An 18,223-nucleotide genomic window follows, 5' to 3' on the forward strand; every position below is an offset into this window, starting at 1 on the left:
CTAAAAATCTCCTATTCACCCCCCTCTGGTCGATATAATGCACTTTCACCGCCAAATTCTGGCCCGATGCCTTGCGGGGGCGCGGCTACCTTTTGCCGTTTTATTTTTTATGTCTTGGCACACAAGTTAATTTCTTGTCCGGTAAGTATCCGACTTGGAAACCAAGTCGGTTTGAGACGTGGTCGCGACACGGAACCGACCTTGGTCCTCCTATATATATAGCTTATCGGGGTCGGCCAAAGACACACCGAAAAACATCTAGGGTTTTGCCTTGTCTCGGAACTTGCGATGCCATCGTAGTCTACCTCATCCCGAGCGCCGGCGTCCAACGGCGAACGGGAGATCAGGTCTCCGAAACCAGTCGCCTTTGCGATCTTGTACGGGAGAGGGCAAATTAGGTTTTTGGGAAGCGCTCTGCGCGACTGCTCGCTGCTTCCACAACGGGTCGACTACCAAGCAAGTCGGGCGGTGCTGCGTACCGCCGCCTCAAGCATCGTCTACTTCGTCCCGTCATTGCCAACGTCATCGTCAACAACGTAGCTGCACCGAACACATCTGCTTCCTCTACAAACGTTCAGTACGTGCGTCGTGTTCCCATTAGCCTGATGAACATGTTAGATGTGTACATGTTTTGCTATACGGTCTTGCTGCTATTCATGTTGTCTGCTGCATCTAGTATGTTAGAGTTTCACATGTTACTAGATGGTATCGTCATGCTTTATATTCTGGAATTAATCATGGAAATTGTGCCTAATTATTCAACAATCCAAAAACCTAATTGTAGGCAATTTCCTGAGTTAACTATGGCTGGATTTTCTGATGCACTCATGTCGGATAAGTTTACCGGTGTGCACTTTAAGAGGTGGGAAGTGAGATCCACGCTCTGGCTTACTGCTGTGAAAATTTTCCATGTTAGTGGTGGCATGCCAGAGGGAGCTTCTAATGAAGATCAGAGGAAGTTCCAGGAAGCCAACACTATGTTTGTGGGATGCATTTTGAGTGTTCTTGCTGACCGTCTATGTGATGTGTACATGCACATACAAGATGGAAAGACACTATGGGATGCACTGAAGGCTAAATTCGGATCTACAGATGCAGGCAGTGAATTGTACATCATGGGGAATTTTCATGACTACAAGATGGTGAATAACCGTTCTGTGGTTGAACAAGCTCATGAGATACAGTGTATTGTGAAGGAACTGGAACTTCTTCAGTGTGATCTACCCGATAAATTTGTGGTTGGGTGCATTATTGCAAAGTTGCCTTCTTCATGGAGGAACTTCTTCACTTCTCTGAAACATAAGAGACAAGAGATATCAGTTGAAAATATGATTGCATCTCTTGATGTTGAAGAGAAAGCTCGGGCTAAAGACACTACTGAGAAAGGAGGTGAGGTTCAACCTACTGCCAACATGGTACAAAGGTTCCCATAGAACAAGAACAGTGGAAGAACAAGCCTGTTTTCAACAACCTATAAAGACTACTACCTTCAAGAAGAAGAAGTTCAACAAGGCTGAGCTAGAGTGCTACGCCTGCGGGAAGCTCGGACACTTTTCCAAGGAATGCCCAGAATGCGCAGACCGTAGAGGGAAAACCAGCTCCAAGACAGTCAACATGGTGATCGCTAGCAATACTGATGGGTATGGTAATTTACCTATTGTGCTTTCAGTATTTCAATCATCTTCATGGTGGATTGATTCAGGAGCTAACGTTCATGTGTGTGCTGACGTCTCTTTGTTTACTTCTTATCAGGTCGCAAGGGATTCTTCTGTCCTAATGGGGAATGGGTCGCATGCTTCTGTTTGTGGCATTGGCACGGTGGATCTGAAGTTTACTTTGGGAAAGATCATGCAACTAAGGAACATGCAGCATGTCCCTACTATGAACAAGAATCTACTTAGCGACTCCCTTCTATTTCGAGATGGGTTTAAGGTAGTTTTAGGGTCAAATAAAGTAATCGTGTCGAGATTTGGACAATTTATAGGTAAAGGCTATGAATGCGGAGGCTTGTTCCGGTTTTCCCTTTCATATTTTTGCAATAAGTCAGTAAACCAAATTTGTGCTAGTATTAATGATGATACAAGTGTTTGGCATTCTCGTTTGTGTCATATTAATTTTGTTTTAATGTCTCGACTATCCAGTATGCGTTTAATTCCTAATTTCACACTTGCCAAAGGTTCTAAGTGCCATAGTTGTGTGCAATCGAAGCAACCTCGAAAGCCTCACACGGCTGCTGAAGAGAGAAACTTGGCACCTCTAGAACTCATACATTCTGATCTATGTGAGATGAATGGTGTGTTCACAAAAGGTGGAAAGAAATATTTCATGAATTTGATTGATGATGCGACTAGATTTTGCTATGTTTATTTGTTGCAAACTAAAGATGAAGCTCTCGATTACTTTAAGATCTATAAAGCTGAAGTTGAAAATCAACTAGAGAGAAAGATCAAGCGTCTTAGGTCGGATCGTGGTGGAGAATATTTTTCCAAAGTTTTTGATGAATTTTGTGAGGAACATGGTATTATTCATGAGAGGACTCCTCCCTATTCGCCCCAATCAAACGGGATTGCCGAGAGGAAAAATCACACGTTGAATGACTTGGTGAACGCCATGATAGACACTGCTGGTTTGTCTAAGGCATGGTGGGGGAGGCTGTGTTGACTGTATGTCATGTCCTGAATAGAGTTCCTAACAAAAATAAAGCGAAAACCCCTTATGAAGAGTGGGTTGGGAGAAAACCATCACTTTCTTATTTGCGCACTTGGGGATGTTTGGCAAAGGTCAATATTCCTATCCCCAAGAAAAGTAAACTTGGACCAAATACAATGGATTGTGTTTTTCTGGGTTATGCTCAACGGAGCATTGCTTATAGATTTTTAGTAGTTAAATCTGAGGTTCCTGATATGCATGTAGATACTGTAATGGAATCTCATGATGCAACATTTTTTGAGAATATGTTTCCTATGAAAGATATGCATAGCATTGCTAGATTTTCTTCTGAGTTAAATTCTAAATCTAGTACACTTGATGATTATATTGAACAAACACCCGAGGAAGTCCATGAGAAGGATAACGATGAAGCTCCTATAAGGAGCAAGAGACAAAGGGTTGCAAAATCCTTTGGTGATGATTTCATTGTATACCTTGTGGACGATACTCTGAAGTCTATTGAAGAGGCTTATGTGTCTCCAGATGTAGATGATTGGAAAGAAGTTGTTCATAATGAGATGGACTCAATTCTTTCTAATGGAACTTGGGAATTAACTGAACGACCTTATGGTTGTAAACCTTTGGGTTGTAAATGGGTGTTGAAAAAGAAGTTAAGGCCTGATGGTACTATTGATAAGTACAAGGCGCGACTTGGGCCAAGGACTACACTCAAAAGAAGGCGAAGATTACTATGACACCTAGTCACGTGTTGCTAGAATAACCACCATTCGGGTCCTACTTTCCCTGGCTGCCTCTTATGGTTTGATCATTCATCAAATGGATGTAAAGACAACTTTCCTAAATGGAGAGTTGGAAGAGGAAATTTATATGGATCAGTGATAACCCACAAGTATAGGGATCGCAACAGTTTTCGAGGGTAGAGTATTCAACCCAAATTTGTTGATTCGACACAAGGGGAAGCCAAAGAATATTCTCGAGTATTAGCAATTGAGTTGTCAATTCAACCACACCTGAAAGACTTAGTATCTGCAGCAAAGTTTTAGTAACAAAGTAGTGTGATAGCAACACTAGCAACAGTAACAGTAGTAGTAGTGACAACAGTAGCGGTAACAGTAGCAGCAGTGACAGCAGTAGCGGCAAAGTAACGTAGCAAGGACCAGTAGGAAAAACTTGTAGGCATTGGATCGGTGATGGATAATTATGCCGGATGACATTCATCATGCAACAGTTATAACATGGGGAGATACGTAACTAGCTCCAGTTCGTCAATGTAATGTAGGCATGCATTCCGTATATAGTCATACGTGCTTAAGGAAAAGAACGTGCATGACATCTATTGTCCATCCCTCCCGTGACAGCGGGGTCCTAATGGAAACTAAGGGATATTAAGGTTCTCCTTTTTATAGAGAACCAGAACAAAGCATTAGCACTTAGTGAATAGATGAACTCCTCATAGTACGGTCATCTCCGGGAGTGGTTCTGGCTATTGTCACTCCGGGGTTGCCGGGTCATAACACATAGTAGGTGACTACAACTTGCAAGATAGGATCGAGAACACACATATATTGACGAGAACATAATAGGTTCAGATCTGAAATCATGGCACTTGGGCCCTAGTGACAAGCATTAAGCATGGCAAAGTAGTAGCAACATCAATCCCAGAACATAGTGGATACTAGGGATCCATCCCCATCAAAACTAACTCGATTACATGATAGATCTCATCCAACCAATCACCGTCCAGCAAGCCTACGATGATATTACTCACGAACGGTGAAGAGCATCATGGAATTGGCAATGAAGGAAGGTTGGTGATGACGATGGTGACGATCTCCCCTCTCCGCAGCCCAGAACGGACTCCAGATCTGCCCTCTAGAGGAAGAACAGGTGGTGGCAGCCTCCGTATCATAAAACACGATGAACTCTTCTCCTTGATTTTTTTCTAGGCGAAAGGGACTAAATAGAGCTGGAGTTGCAGGTTGCGGAGCCCCGAGGGCCCCACAAGCCTGCTAGGCGCGGCTAGGGGGGCACGCGCCTCCTGGGCTTGTGGGCTCCTTGCTCCACGTCTCCGGTAGATTCTTGCACCAGTATTTTTTATATATTCCACAAAAAATCCTCGTAAATTTCCAGGTCATTCCGAGAACTTTTATTTCAGCGTAAAAACAACACCATGGCAATTCTGCTGAAAACAACGTTAGTACGGGTTAGTTCCATTCAAATCATGCAAATTAGAGTCCAAAACAAGGGCAAAAGAGTTTGGAAAAGTAGATATGATGGAGACGTATCAACTCCCCCAAGCTTAAAGCCTTACTTTTCCTCAAGAAATTCAGTTGACAAACTAAAAGAGACAAAAGAAAAACTTTTACGAACTCTGTTTGATCTTGTTGCTGTAATTATGTCTAACTCACATTCAGATTTTCAGCAAGGTCATAAGCTAACCACATAAGCAATGACATTTAGGTCTCAAGATGTACTCATATCAATGGCATAATCAACCAGCAAGCAATAATAATAAGTTTCAAACATCAACACTTCAATCGAAACAATCATGAAGCAATATGAACAGATGGTATCTCGCTAGCTCTTTCTGAGACCGCAAAACATAAACGCAGAGCACCTTCAAAGACCAAGGGTTGACTGAACATTGTAATTCATGGCAACGAAGATCCAGTCACAGTCATACTCAATAACAATTAAAAGCAAAGCATAAAAATGACGGAGGTGCTCTCTAATTTGTGCTTTTTGAAAGAAGAGGATGACTCAACAGGAACATAAATAGACAGGCCCTTCGCAGAGGGAAGCATTGATTTGAAGAGGTGCCAGAGCTCAAGCTTTGAAGACAGAGATAAATAATTTTGGGTGGCATGCTTTCATTGTCAACGTAATGACCAAGATTTTTCACCATCTTCCATGCTACACATGCTATAGGCGGTTCCCAAATAGAAAAGTAAAGTTTTTGCTCCCCCACCACCGATCAATCACATTCCATGACTAGCCGAATCCTCGGGTGTCGTCCATACCAACAACAATCCAGGGGGAGTTTTGTTTGCAATTATCTTTTTGATTTGAGCATGGAACTCGGCATTCCAATTACCAGCCCCTTTCTCGTGAATGATAGTGAATAAACACGTATCGAGGATAACATGCCTAGCATGGAAGATATTGACCGCCCCTTGTCACCACATGAGCGGTTCGGGCATGCAAAACTTGAAGGTTTAGAGAGTGGCACATGCAAATTTACTTGGAACGGCAGGTAGATACCGCATATAGGTAGGTATGATGGACTCATATGGAACAACTTGGGTTTATGGAAGTGGATGCACAAGCAGTATTCGTGCTTAGTACAAGTGAACGCTAGCAAAAGACTGGGAAGCGACCAACTAGAGAGCGACAACAATCATCAATATGCATTGAGATTAACCAACATTGAGTGCAAGCATGAGTAGGACATAAATCACCATAAACATGAATATCATAGAGGCTATGTTGATTTTGTTTCAACTACATGTGTAAACATGCGCAAAGCCAAGCCACTTGAATCATTCAAAGGAGGATACCATCCTATCATACTACATCATAATCATCTTGAGATTCATGTTGGCATCCAAGACAAACCATTATAAGCTCCTAGCTAATTAAGCATGGCATCAGAAACTATGATCTCTAAGTTGTCATTGCAAACATGCTTCTCTCACAACAAAGCTGAATTAGGAACGATGAGCTAGTCATATTTACAAAAACAAAATAGATCGAGTTCATACCAGTTTTCCAGGCTCAGTCACTTCATCATATATCGTCATTGTTGCCTTTCACTTGCACGACGGAATGATGAGAATCATAATGAGAGTGTTCGTGCATTGGACTAAGCTGGAATCTGCAAGCAAACACAAAGGAGAAGACAAAGTAATATGGCTCTTTGACAGATAAACAAATATGCATGCGAGAGCCACTAAACATTGTAACCATCGTCTTATACTTTGACCCAAAGAAAAATAAAATTATTTACACGGGAAAGCTCCCAACAAGCAAAAGAAGAACTATAAATCTTTTTGGGTTTTCTCAAACTAGACAAACACACGAGAAGAAAACAAGAAAAAGAAATAAACTAGCATGGATGATACAGTGGCAAGGTGTGAACACCGACTATCATAGTGAAAGCGTGAACATGAATATAAAGTCGGTGAGAAAAACGCACTCCCCCAAGCTTAGGCTTTTGGCCTAAGTTGGTCTACTCCCATGGCTGGTCCGGGCGATATCCAAAATCATAATGGGGGTTGTACGGGAGCGCGGCAGCCAGTGCCTGAATAGCTGCCTCACGGAGGTGAGCAGCCTTCGTCTCCCTCTCATACTCATGTGCCTCTTCTCTGGTTATATAATATCTCCGTTTTACCTGAAAGTCAAAGAAGGCAGGAGCAGGAAGGGTAATATGGAAAACACGCTGTCGGTTAAATATTAACCGGTATAGGAGGGATTCATTATCCCTCCCAAGGAACTGATAACGTGTCATAGTGGCGCGATCAAGGAAAGTTGTATGGAGCGGGAATCTCCTTCACGGATGGGCACTCCAAGAAAATTTGCTATGCGAGTGGCATAGATCCCACCAAAGAAATCCCCTTCATTAGCATTATTATTTAGCCTCCTCACGATTATAGCTCCCATGTTGAAACTTCTATTACCCGTTACTGCGCTCTTAAGAATACTAAGGTCAGGTGCGCAGAGGTGGCAGTGCTCAATCTTGTCGTTAATGCATCTACCTATGAAGAGGGCAAAGTAATGCAATGTAAGAAAATGAATGCTCCCCATGGTAGCCTGCGTAATATCTCTAGTTTCTCAGACGGTTATACTAGAGATAAAATTGCTAACCGAAGATTTAGGAGGATCATTGAGACTACCCCAATCAGGTATCTTGCAAATTCTATTGAAATCCTCTAAATCCATGGTATATGATTTGTCATAGAGATCAAACAGTATAGATGTGTCACGGCCAGCTGAAAATTTGAATCTACGAACAAAAGAGGTAGTGAGAGAAGTATACTGTTCACATTTATTGGAGATGAATTCTTCAAGTTCGGCATTGTGAAAAAGTGTATCAAACTCGTCTTTGAAACCTGCATCAATCATGAATTCATCAGAAGGCCATTCACATGGTTGTACATGTGCGTTCCTCAGTTGGTAAGGATCGGGCTCCCGAATCGCGAGACGTGGACCCCTCTTTCTTGAAGAACCACCATGATAGTTTTCACTGAACATCCTCCTTTTCTGAAATTTTTAGTAAATCAAAGGAAAAGTGAACAAGCCTCAACGAGACTTATAGAAACTACTCCTACAAGTGCCTAGAAGCCATATCATGCATCAAAACTACTTGGGACCAACTAAAATTAACATCCAAAGCTCAAGAACAGGGTCACCAAGGCAGAAATAATATGCAACGAATAAGGCACTAGAGCAAAAACTAATTGGACCAATGGAGGAGTCACATACCAAGGAACAATTCCCCCAAAACAGTTTGGTGAATGGGGCTTTGCACAAGGAGATCGAAAATCGCAGCAAGAAGAGGAAGAACACGGGTTTGAGCTGCGGAATGGTTTGTTCTGGAGGTAGGAGAAGGAGATGGGAGCTGGAATAAGTGGAGGGGGGCAACATGGGCCCCACAAGCCTAGTAGGCGCGGCCACGGGGTGCCCGCGCCTCCTGGGCTTGTGGCCCACTAGTGCATCCCCCTAACTAGCTCTTTGTGTCAGAATTTTTCAAAAATTCCAGAAAAAATCATACTTGATTTTCACAGCAATTGAAGAACTTTTATTTTCGGGACACTTTTCTACGGGACGCAAGAAGCAGAAAACAGGAAAAACTAAAGCTAAATTTATCATTTTTCTTCTAAACAACAGAAAGTAAACGTTGGGGGCAGAAGATTGTGACCCTCAGATTCATCCATCTCATGGTCATCAAAAGAAATCCGTCAATGAGGTTGATCAAGTCTCCTTGACAAACTTTTTTCGAATCGCATAAAACCGGAGAATTTTTGAATAGTCACTAGGTAACCTCAATGGGGATGTGCATATCCCCAACAAGCAAATCATACTTCATCTTAACAGTAGGTATAGGGCATTCAAAGCTCCCAATAAGAATCGATGAAGTTTTTTCAATAGCATTGATGCAATGTACTCGATATTGTTTCTTCGGAAAGTGCACCGTATGCTCATTACCATTGACATGGAAAGTGGCATTTCCTTTGTTACAATCAATAACAGCCCCTGCAGTGTTTAAAAAGGGTCTTCCAAGGATGACCGCCATGGCATCATCCTCGGGAATATCCAAAATAACAAAGTCTGTTAAGATAGTAACGTTAGCAACCACAACAGGCACATCCTTGCAAATGCCGATAGGGAAAGCAGTTGATTTGTCGGCCATTTGCAAGGAGATTTCAGTGGGTGTCAACTTATCCAATTCAAGTCTATGATAAAGAGAGAGAGGCATAACACTAACACCGGCTCCAAGGTCGCATAAAGCAGTTCTAACATAGTTTACTTTAATGGATCAAGGTATAGTGGGAACTCCGGGATCACCTAATTTCTTATGAGTTCCACCCTTGAAGGTGTAATTAGCGAGCATGGTGTAAATCTCAACCTAAGGTATCCTCCTCTTATTAGTCACAATATCCTTCATGTACTTATCATAAGGAGAAATTTTGAGCATATCTGTCAAACGCATTTCTAGAAAGACAGGTCTAATCATTTCAACAAATCGCTCAAAATCCTCATCATCCTTTTTCTTGGATGGTTTGGGAGGAAAGGGCATGGGTTTCTGAACCCATGGTTCCCTTTCTTTACCATGCTTCCTAGCAATGAAGTCGTTCTTATCGTATCTCCTATTCTTAGGTTGTGGGTTATCAAGATCAACACTAGGTTCAATCTCCACATCCTTATCATTGCTAGGTTGAGCATCTTCATGAGCACCACTATCGATATTATCATCATAGGCTTATGTTCATCACCAGATTGTGTTTCGGCATCAGAAACAGAGATATCATTTGGATTCTCGGGTGTAACAGCAACGGGGTTGCTAGCATGCAATTCCTATCATCTTTCTTTTTCTTCCTAGGATGACTAGGTGCCTCGATGCTAACTCCTTGAGAATCTTGTTCAATTCTCTTAGGATGACCCTCGGGATACAAAGGTTCCTGGGTTATTCTACCACCTCTAGTGACGACTCTGACAGAATTGTCATTCAACTCATTGAGCAAGTCATTTTGAGCCTTAAGTACTTGTTCTACCTGAGTAGTGACCATAGAGGCATGTTTACTCAAAAGCTTAAGATCATTGACACTTCTATCCACACAAGCACTTAAATGACTAAGCATGCGAGCATTATGTTCCAATTGTCTGCTAACATAATCATTGAAACTTTGTTGTTTGACAACAAAGTTATCAAATTCATCTAAGCATAAGCTAGCAGGTTTATCAAAAGGAATATCACTCTCATTGAATCTACGAAGAGAATTTACCTCTACTACCTGTGTTAGGTTATCAAGACCATGGATCTCTTCGATAGGTGGTAGATTCTTGACATCTTCAGATTTAATGCATTTCTCTTTCATAGATTTCTTAGCTTCTTGCATATCTTCAGGACTGAGGAATAGAATACCTCTTTTCTTTGGAGTTGGCTTCGGAGGTGGTTCGGGAATAGTCCAAGCATTCTCATTGCACAAGATATTATTCAATAGAATCTCAGCTTGTTCCACAGTTCGTTCCCTGAAAACACAACCAGCACAACTATCTAGGTGGTCCCTAGAAGCATCGGTTAGTCCATTATAGAAGATATCAAGTATTTCATTTTTCTCAAGAGGGTGATCAGGCAAAGCATTCAGTAGCTGGATGAGCCTCCCCAAGCTTGTGGGAGACTCTCTCCTTCAGCCTGCACAAATTTATATACATCCTGCAAGGCAGCTTGGTTCTCATGGGCAGGAAAATATTTCTCTGAGAAGTAGTAGATCATATCCTGGGGACTACACACACAACCAGGAGCAAGAGAAGTGAACCAAGTCTTAGCATCATCCTTTAGCGAGAAAGGAAACAGCTTAAGGATATAGTAGTGGCGGATCTTTTCCTCACTCGTGAATCGGGTGGCTATATCGTGTAGCTTAGTAAGATGTGCTACAACCGTTTCAGACTCATAACCATGAAAAGGGTCAGATTCGACCAAAGTGATTAACTCAGGATCGACGGAGAATTCATAATCCTTATCGATCACAACGATAGGCGAAGTAGCAAACTTAGGATCATATTTCATTCTAGCGTTTAGAGATTTTTCTTTCCACTTGCACGCTAATTTCTCAAGATCATAGCTATCCTTACAAGCAAGAAAGTCCTCAGCTATCTCTCCCTCCATAACAAAACCCTCAGGTATATCAGGCAATTCATATCTAGGAGAGCTAGTTCTAACAGGTGAAATAGCAGGTTCTACTTCCATAATCTCAACAGTTTCAGAAGTATCATCACATTTAGCAGCAACTCTAGCAATTTGTGCATCAAGGAATGCACCTAGTGGCAAAGCAGTATCAAGCAAAGCATCATCACAAGCATCATGGATAGCAGAAGTAGCATCATCAAGCACAGGCGACATATCAGAATTTCTAGCAGGTGGTGGTGTCGCAAACTTACTCATAACTGAAGGTGAATCAAGTGCAGAGCTAGATGGCAGTTCCTTACAAGTCCTCGTAGTTGAGGGCAAGACTTTAGTTTTTGGATCTCTCGGATTCCTCCTAGTGATCAACAGACGTAAATCCCAAGTGACTCAGAGAATATAGCTATGCCTCCCCGGCAACAGCGCCAGAAAATAGTCTTGATAACCCACAAGTATAGGGGATCGCAACAGTTTTCGAGGGTAGAGTATTCAACCCAAATTTGTTGATTCGACACAAGGGGAAGCCAAAGAATATTCTCGAGTATTAGCAGTTGAGTTGTCAATTCAACCACACCTGAAAAACTTAGTATCTGCAGCAAAGTTTTAGTAACAGAGTAGTGTGATAGCAACAGTAGCAACAATAACAGTAGCAGTAGCGGTAACAGTAGCAGCAGTGACAGCAGTACCCGCAAAGTAACGTAGCAAGGACCAGTAGGAAAAACTCATAGGCATTCGATCGGCGATGGATAATTATGCCGGATGACATTCATCATGCAACAGTTATAACATGGGTAGATATGTAACTAGCTCATGTTCGTCAATGTAATGTAGGCATGCATTCCGTATATAGTTATACGTGCTTAAGGAAAAGAACATGCATGACATCTACTGTCCATCCCTCCCGTGGCAGCGGGGTCCTAATGGAAACTAAGGGATATTAAGGTTCTCCTTTTAATAGAGAACCGGAACAAAGCATTAGCACTTAGTGAATACATGAACTCCTCATACTACGATCATCTCCGGGAGTGGTTCCGGCTATTGTCACTCCGGGGTTGCCGGGTCATAACACATAGTAGGTGACTACAACTTGCAAGATAGAATAGAGAACACACATATATTGACGAGAACATAATAGGTTTAGATCTGAAATCATGGCACTCGGGCCCGAGTGACAAGCAATAAGCATGGCAAAGTAGTAGCAACATCAATCTCAGAACATAGTGGATACTAGGGATCAATCCCCATCAAAACTAACTCGATTACATGATAGATCTCATCCAACCCATCACCGTCCAGCAAGCCTATGATGAGATTACTCACGAACGGTGAAGAGCATCATGGAATTGGCGATGAAGGAAGGTTGGTGATGACGACGGTGACGATCTCCCCTCTCCGGAGCCCAGAACGGACTCCAGATCTGCCCTCCAGAGGAAGAACAGGTGGTGGCGGCGCCTACGTATCGTAAAACGCGATGAATTCTTCTCCTTGATTTTTTTTCCGGGCGAAAGGGACTAAATAGAGCTGGAGTTGGAGGCGGCGGAGCCCCGAAGGCCCCACAAGCCTGCTAGGCGCGGCCAGGGGGCCGCGCCTCCTGGGCTTGTGGGCTCCTCGCTCCATGTCTCCGGTTGATTCTTGCGCCAGTATTTTTTATATATTCCACAAAAAAATCCTCGTAAATTTCCACGTCATTCCGAGAACTTCTATTTCTGCACAAAAACAACACCATGGCAATTCTGCTGAAAACAGCGTTAGTCCGGGTTAGTTCCATTCAAATCATGCAACTTAGAGTCCAAAACAAGGGCAAAAGAGTTTGGAAAAGTAGATACTATGGAGACGTATCAATCAGCCTGATGGGTTTGTGGTAAGAGGAGAAGAGAATAAGGTGTGCAAGTTGCTAAAATCTTTGTATGGTGTGAAACAAGCACCTAAGCAATGGCATGAGAAGTTTGAAAGAACTTTGACTTATGCGGGATTTGTCATTAATGAGGCTGATAGGTGTGTCTACTATCGCCATGGTGGAGGCAATAGTGTCATATTATGTTTGTATGTGGATGACATATTGATCTTTGGTACAAACATTGTTGTGATCAATGAGGTCAAGACTTTCCTATCAAAGAGTTTTGACATGAAAGATCTCGGAGAAGCTGATGTGATCCTAAACATCAAACTTATTAAGGATGAGAGTGGGATTACTCTAACGTAATTTCACTATGTTAAGAAGGTCTTGAGCCGTTTCGGCTTTATGGATAGTAAGCCTTCTCCAACACCTTATGATCCCAGCATGACACTTAGAAAGAACAAGAAAGAAACGAGAGAGCAATTAAGATACTCTCAAATTGTCGGTTCACTCATGTACCTAGCTAGCGCTACAAGACCAGACATCTCTTTTGCAGTGAGCAAACTGACTAGGTTCATGTCCAACCCGGGTAATGATCATTGTCATGCACTAGAAAGGGTCTTGCACTATCTGAGAGGTACTATGAGTTATGGAATCCACTATTCAGGTCACCCCGCTGTGCTAGAAGGATATAGTGATTCAAATTGGATCTCTGATGTTGATGTACTCTACGCTACAAGTGGGTATGTATTTACCCATGGAGGTGGTGCAGTGTCATGGAGGTCTTGCAAGCAAACCATGTTGACAAGGTCAACTATGGAAGCAGAACTATCTGCATTAGACACAACCACTGTAGAGGCAGAATGGTTGCGTGAACTCTTTATGGACTTGCGTGTGGTTGAAAAACATGTACCGGCTATTCTTATGAATTGTGACAACCAAACGGTTATCGCTAAAGTGAATAATTCTAAGGATAACGCGAAGTCATCAAGACACGTGAAGAGACGTTTAAAATCTGTCAGGAAGTTGAGAAACTCCGGAGTAATAACTGTTACGTATATTCAAACAGACAAAAACCTGGCAGATCCTTTTACAAAGGGACTATCACGCAATGTGATAGATACTGCATCTAGGAAGATGGGTATGAGACCCATAGACGTTACACCATAGTAGTAACCCAACCTTTGTGATCGGAGATCCCGTGAATTAGGACCTGGGAAGAACAAGCTATTGGTTAACAGAGGAGAGTAATAAGTGGTCGTCTCTAAGTGAAGATGCAAAACTCTGAGAGCTGTAAGGCTTAAGTACTGTTAGGCAGGTTGGCAACATGCCTTAATGTGATTCTATTGGCTATTATAGCAAAGATGTTGTCCTACAGAACAATCTTGAAAGAACACACCTATATGAGCTCCGATTGTAAAGCGTCGCAATCTAGGAGATTTGGGTAATCTCTAGTAAGCTCACGAAGAGACCAAGGAGTACGACGTATATGCTCCAAACCGCAGGGTAGCCTACTGGCAGCCAGGTACTGGTTAAGACTTTGAGTGAAACATGTTCACACAAAACTAGCAATTCAAGGCATAGTCCATTGTCAAGTTGTGGATGGATGTAGTTTAAAGTTATAGGCAGAAGTTCAACTTAACAGTCTCTGCTAAAACACTGGTATATTAAACAAGTGGAGAGACAAGGCAAATCTCTAAATTTGAGATCTGGTGGGGGATTATTAGAATTAAATGGGCTTGGCCCATCTAGAAAATTCTGAAATCTCAAATTGAGCCCATGAATAAAATGGCAAGTGGCGGTGCTAAAGTTTAGTCTCATACCGCTAGTGGAGGAAGTGTTGGACCTCTTTATATAGTGAGTTCTCCCCACCACTCTAAGTGTGTGTTGTGAAGAGAAAGGAGAGAACCACACGCGCGCGCTCGCTCGGCTCGCCTCGCCTGGCCGGGCGGCGCGTACGTGCGGCATGCGCATGAATGGTCCGCCAAATTCCGGTCCGATGCCTTGCGGGGGCGCGGCATGTTTTTGCCTCGTCTCACAACTTGCGCCGCCACCGTAGTCTACCTCATCCCGAGCGCCGGCGTCCAACGGCGAACGGGAGAGCAGGTCTCCGGAACTAGTCGCCTTTGCAATCCTGTACGGGAGAGGGCGAATTAGGTTTTTGGGAAGCGCTCTGCGCGACTGCTCGCTGCTTCCACAACGGGTCATCTACCAAGCAAGTCGGGCGGTGCTGCGTACCGCCACCTCAAGCGTCGTCTACTTTGTCCCGTCATCGTCAACAACGTAGCTGCACCGAACACATCTGCTTCCTCTACAAACGTTCGGTACGTGCGTCGTGTTCCCGTTAGCCTGATGAACATGTTAGGTGCGTACATGTTTTGCTATACGGTCTTGTTGCTATTCATGTCGTCTGCTGCATCTAGTATGTTAGAGTTTCACATGTTAGTAGTTGGTATCATCATGCTTTATATTATGGAATTAATCATGGAAATTGTGCCTAATTATTCAACAGAAGAAGAAGGTGCTAAAGCTCGAGGAGCGCGTCGAACAATCGTTGAGGAGGAAGAATCGCCGTCATCTGCAAGAAGCCAAGAACGAGGCCGCGGCCGCGTCCTCCCTCGCCGCTGCCTTGGAGAAAGAGACCAACATCGTGAAGAATAATCAACTCGTCCGCGAGGCTACAAGGCAGACCCTCCTGATGCTAGGGTTAAATCCGGTGCAGCACGGGCTCTTCGCTACCGCTACGGTCGCGGCCAGCACCAGCTTGTTGCCCCTTCTTCACCGAGTTTTGTTCCACTCTTGAGAGCATCAAGGCCCCTCCCGTGAGTGGCATCGGCATGAAAGAGATGATATGCCGACATGCTTGCTTATATTAACTGTCCCATATCTTGCCTACTTTGATATGTTGACATGCTTGCTCATTTGCAGGTCTTCCAAGCTTTGGAAGCATTCAAGGTTAACTATAGGGCAACTCTTTCAACCGCACTCATTGTTGGATAATCATCAATGGAGAAAAAAAGTTCAAAGCACAATATGCTGCCATCAAGGCGTGTGAAGGAAAGGAAATCGTTGAAGAGCATGGTGAGAGGGAGAAGTCGCGGACGCGTGGAAATGCCAACTCCAAGAAAGAGGATAAGCGCGAAGCGGCGTCCCTTGCCTTACAAGCTACTTTGCAAGGCAGGTCGTCAACAAAGACTCAAGGGAGGAGAAGCGCCAGCAAGACAAGGAGGAGCAAATTATGGCATTTATGAAGATACAAAATAAGAAGCTCGCGTTAGAGGTGGAGAAACAAGCGAAGATGCTAAAGATCGAGGCCACCAAAGCAAGAGAAGTCCGGCTAGCTTGCATGATAAAGGGAGTCGAGATCATGAAGGTGGACTTGAGCACGGTCTCTCTGAAGATGCAAGCTGACATGTTCAGCCTTGAAGATGACTCATTCGTGTCGCGGTGTGCAGGCATGACCACAGCCGAGATGATTTAAACGAACTACATTCTCATTTTGTGTACTCACATGTGTGTCGGCCCGCTGTCAAATGCGCCGAGCTGAAAACTACATATTCTTTTTCTAGATTGGCATATGACCGGCGTGAACTCTCAACGCCGGCAACGTACGCCCGATGTTAATTTAACGTTAAAAATTGTATGTGTGCGAAGGGTCGTCCTATTGACCGCACAGTCGACTCATACGCAAAGAAGGGCGGACGAGCCAATCCAAACGAACAAAACACGTGTCCGTCGGGTCGCACGGTTGTAGTTGCTGTGATTCTTAAATCCAAAGAATTAAAAATTGTTGTCCATGGAACTGCAGTCGTTCACTGTTTTGCTTGGTTGTGATATCCGTGTCTTGGAAAGGACATGCCTTGGTCTTCCGATGCAAAGGTATACAACGTAGCTACTGTACTGGAATATACTGCTCTGAAAATTAAGGCGTCGCTACTGTACTGAAACAACAGCAAGATTACGGTGCCAATATATTTATACTCAATCATTAGTTTTACTGATACAATCTGTTAACCCCCAAAACTGCACCTTAATACCTAGCAATATTTTCTCACGGAAGCACAGCTACCCATACCAAGAAGGAACTTATATCAAGAAAGGATTCCTATACTATTAGTGTGCTTCTTTCAATTTTTATTTGTTTATATCTTTTCCTTTTAGGGTCAGCAATATGTTGACCATGAATTTCATCTTGGTGGGCATCTGTAGATATTTCGATTTTCCCTGCAGCATTGCAAACTAACTTTCCTGCTTATATATTTTATTTGCAGGCCATTGTGTTACAACTGATGGTGCAAGAGACCCAAATGGTAAATGTTTAATGAGTACAATTTCCATGGGTTTGAGGTTAGCTAGCTTCTTCAGTAAGTGCTACCACTGAGAGTGTTTGGGCCAATACACAGTCACATATCGTCCTTGAATTAACCTGCATGACACTTATGATTGAGATACGTGCCATCATCCAGCCTCCACATTGTGGTGTCACTTCATGTTGTAACCTGAAAGTGTACATATTTTATTACTTCATGCTGTATTTATATTGGACCTTGCAGATTATGTATGTCCCTACCGAGCCCTTTTGTCATTCTCTCTTTTTTTCCCACCTTGCAGATTATGAACTTATTTTAAACCTGGCACCTTGCAAATTTGTCTGAAGTTTGTGGTCTTGCCATTGTGTTAATGTTTGGTATGGTTGTAGTATTTCCAATTATCTATGCTCCATGTTTGAATAGTGGGTTGTGGATGCAAGCGGGTGTCCCGCATAAGTAGGGGGCGGCTCTGCATCCATATTGATTCAGATTATTTTCTTCTTTGGTATATTGAAATTACTCAGAAAATCAGCAAGGGACACCCGCTTGCAAACATGCGAGAAAATCGCATATCTATAGGAGCGTGGAGTTTGCAGTGCTGACAAAGCAAAACAAAAAAAAAACAATGGCCCATGCAGGTCTCGAACCTGCGACCTTCGCGTTATTAGCACGACGCTCTAACCAGCTGAGCTAATAGGCCTCTTCGATCTGGAAGGTAAATTACCAGATTATTTAACAAAGTCACCAATGCAAGGACATTCTTGACTACCAACTTTACAATGTTTAAATTTGTTTTTAAAGAAAGATTACGCTCAGATATAAATTTAGAATAAAGCTACAAACATCCCAAATTGGTAGTGCAAATTTGAGGGTGGATAGCAAAAGATCTACGTATCAATCTACCTAAAGTCCTGAACCATCTTCCGGTCAGCGCCGGCGGTCCCTCCTTCTCAACCAGAGGAAGAAGAAGACACAAGTGAAGAGGAACGCAAAGACGGCGACGAA

At 43.0% G+C, this 18,223-nt stretch overlaps 1 non-coding gene across 1 annotated transcript; it reads right to left on the bottom strand.

Annotated features, from left to right (window-relative positions):
• Window positions 1-17,844: 17,844 nt before the first annotated feature.
• Window positions 17,845-17,918, bottom strand: TRNAI-AAU. Its single transcript has one exon. It is a non-coding gene; the product is annotated as a tRNA-Ile (tRNA).
• Window positions 17,919-18,223: the final 305 nt, after the last annotated feature.

The sequence above is a fragment of the Hordeum vulgare genome, chromosome 5H (assembly GCF_904849725.1).
Source record: "Hordeum vulgare subsp. vulgare chromosome 5H, MorexV3_pseudomolecules_assembly, whole genome shotgun sequence".
Taxonomy (NCBI): Eukaryota; Viridiplantae; Streptophyta; class Magnoliopsida; order Poales; family Poaceae; genus Hordeum; species Hordeum vulgare.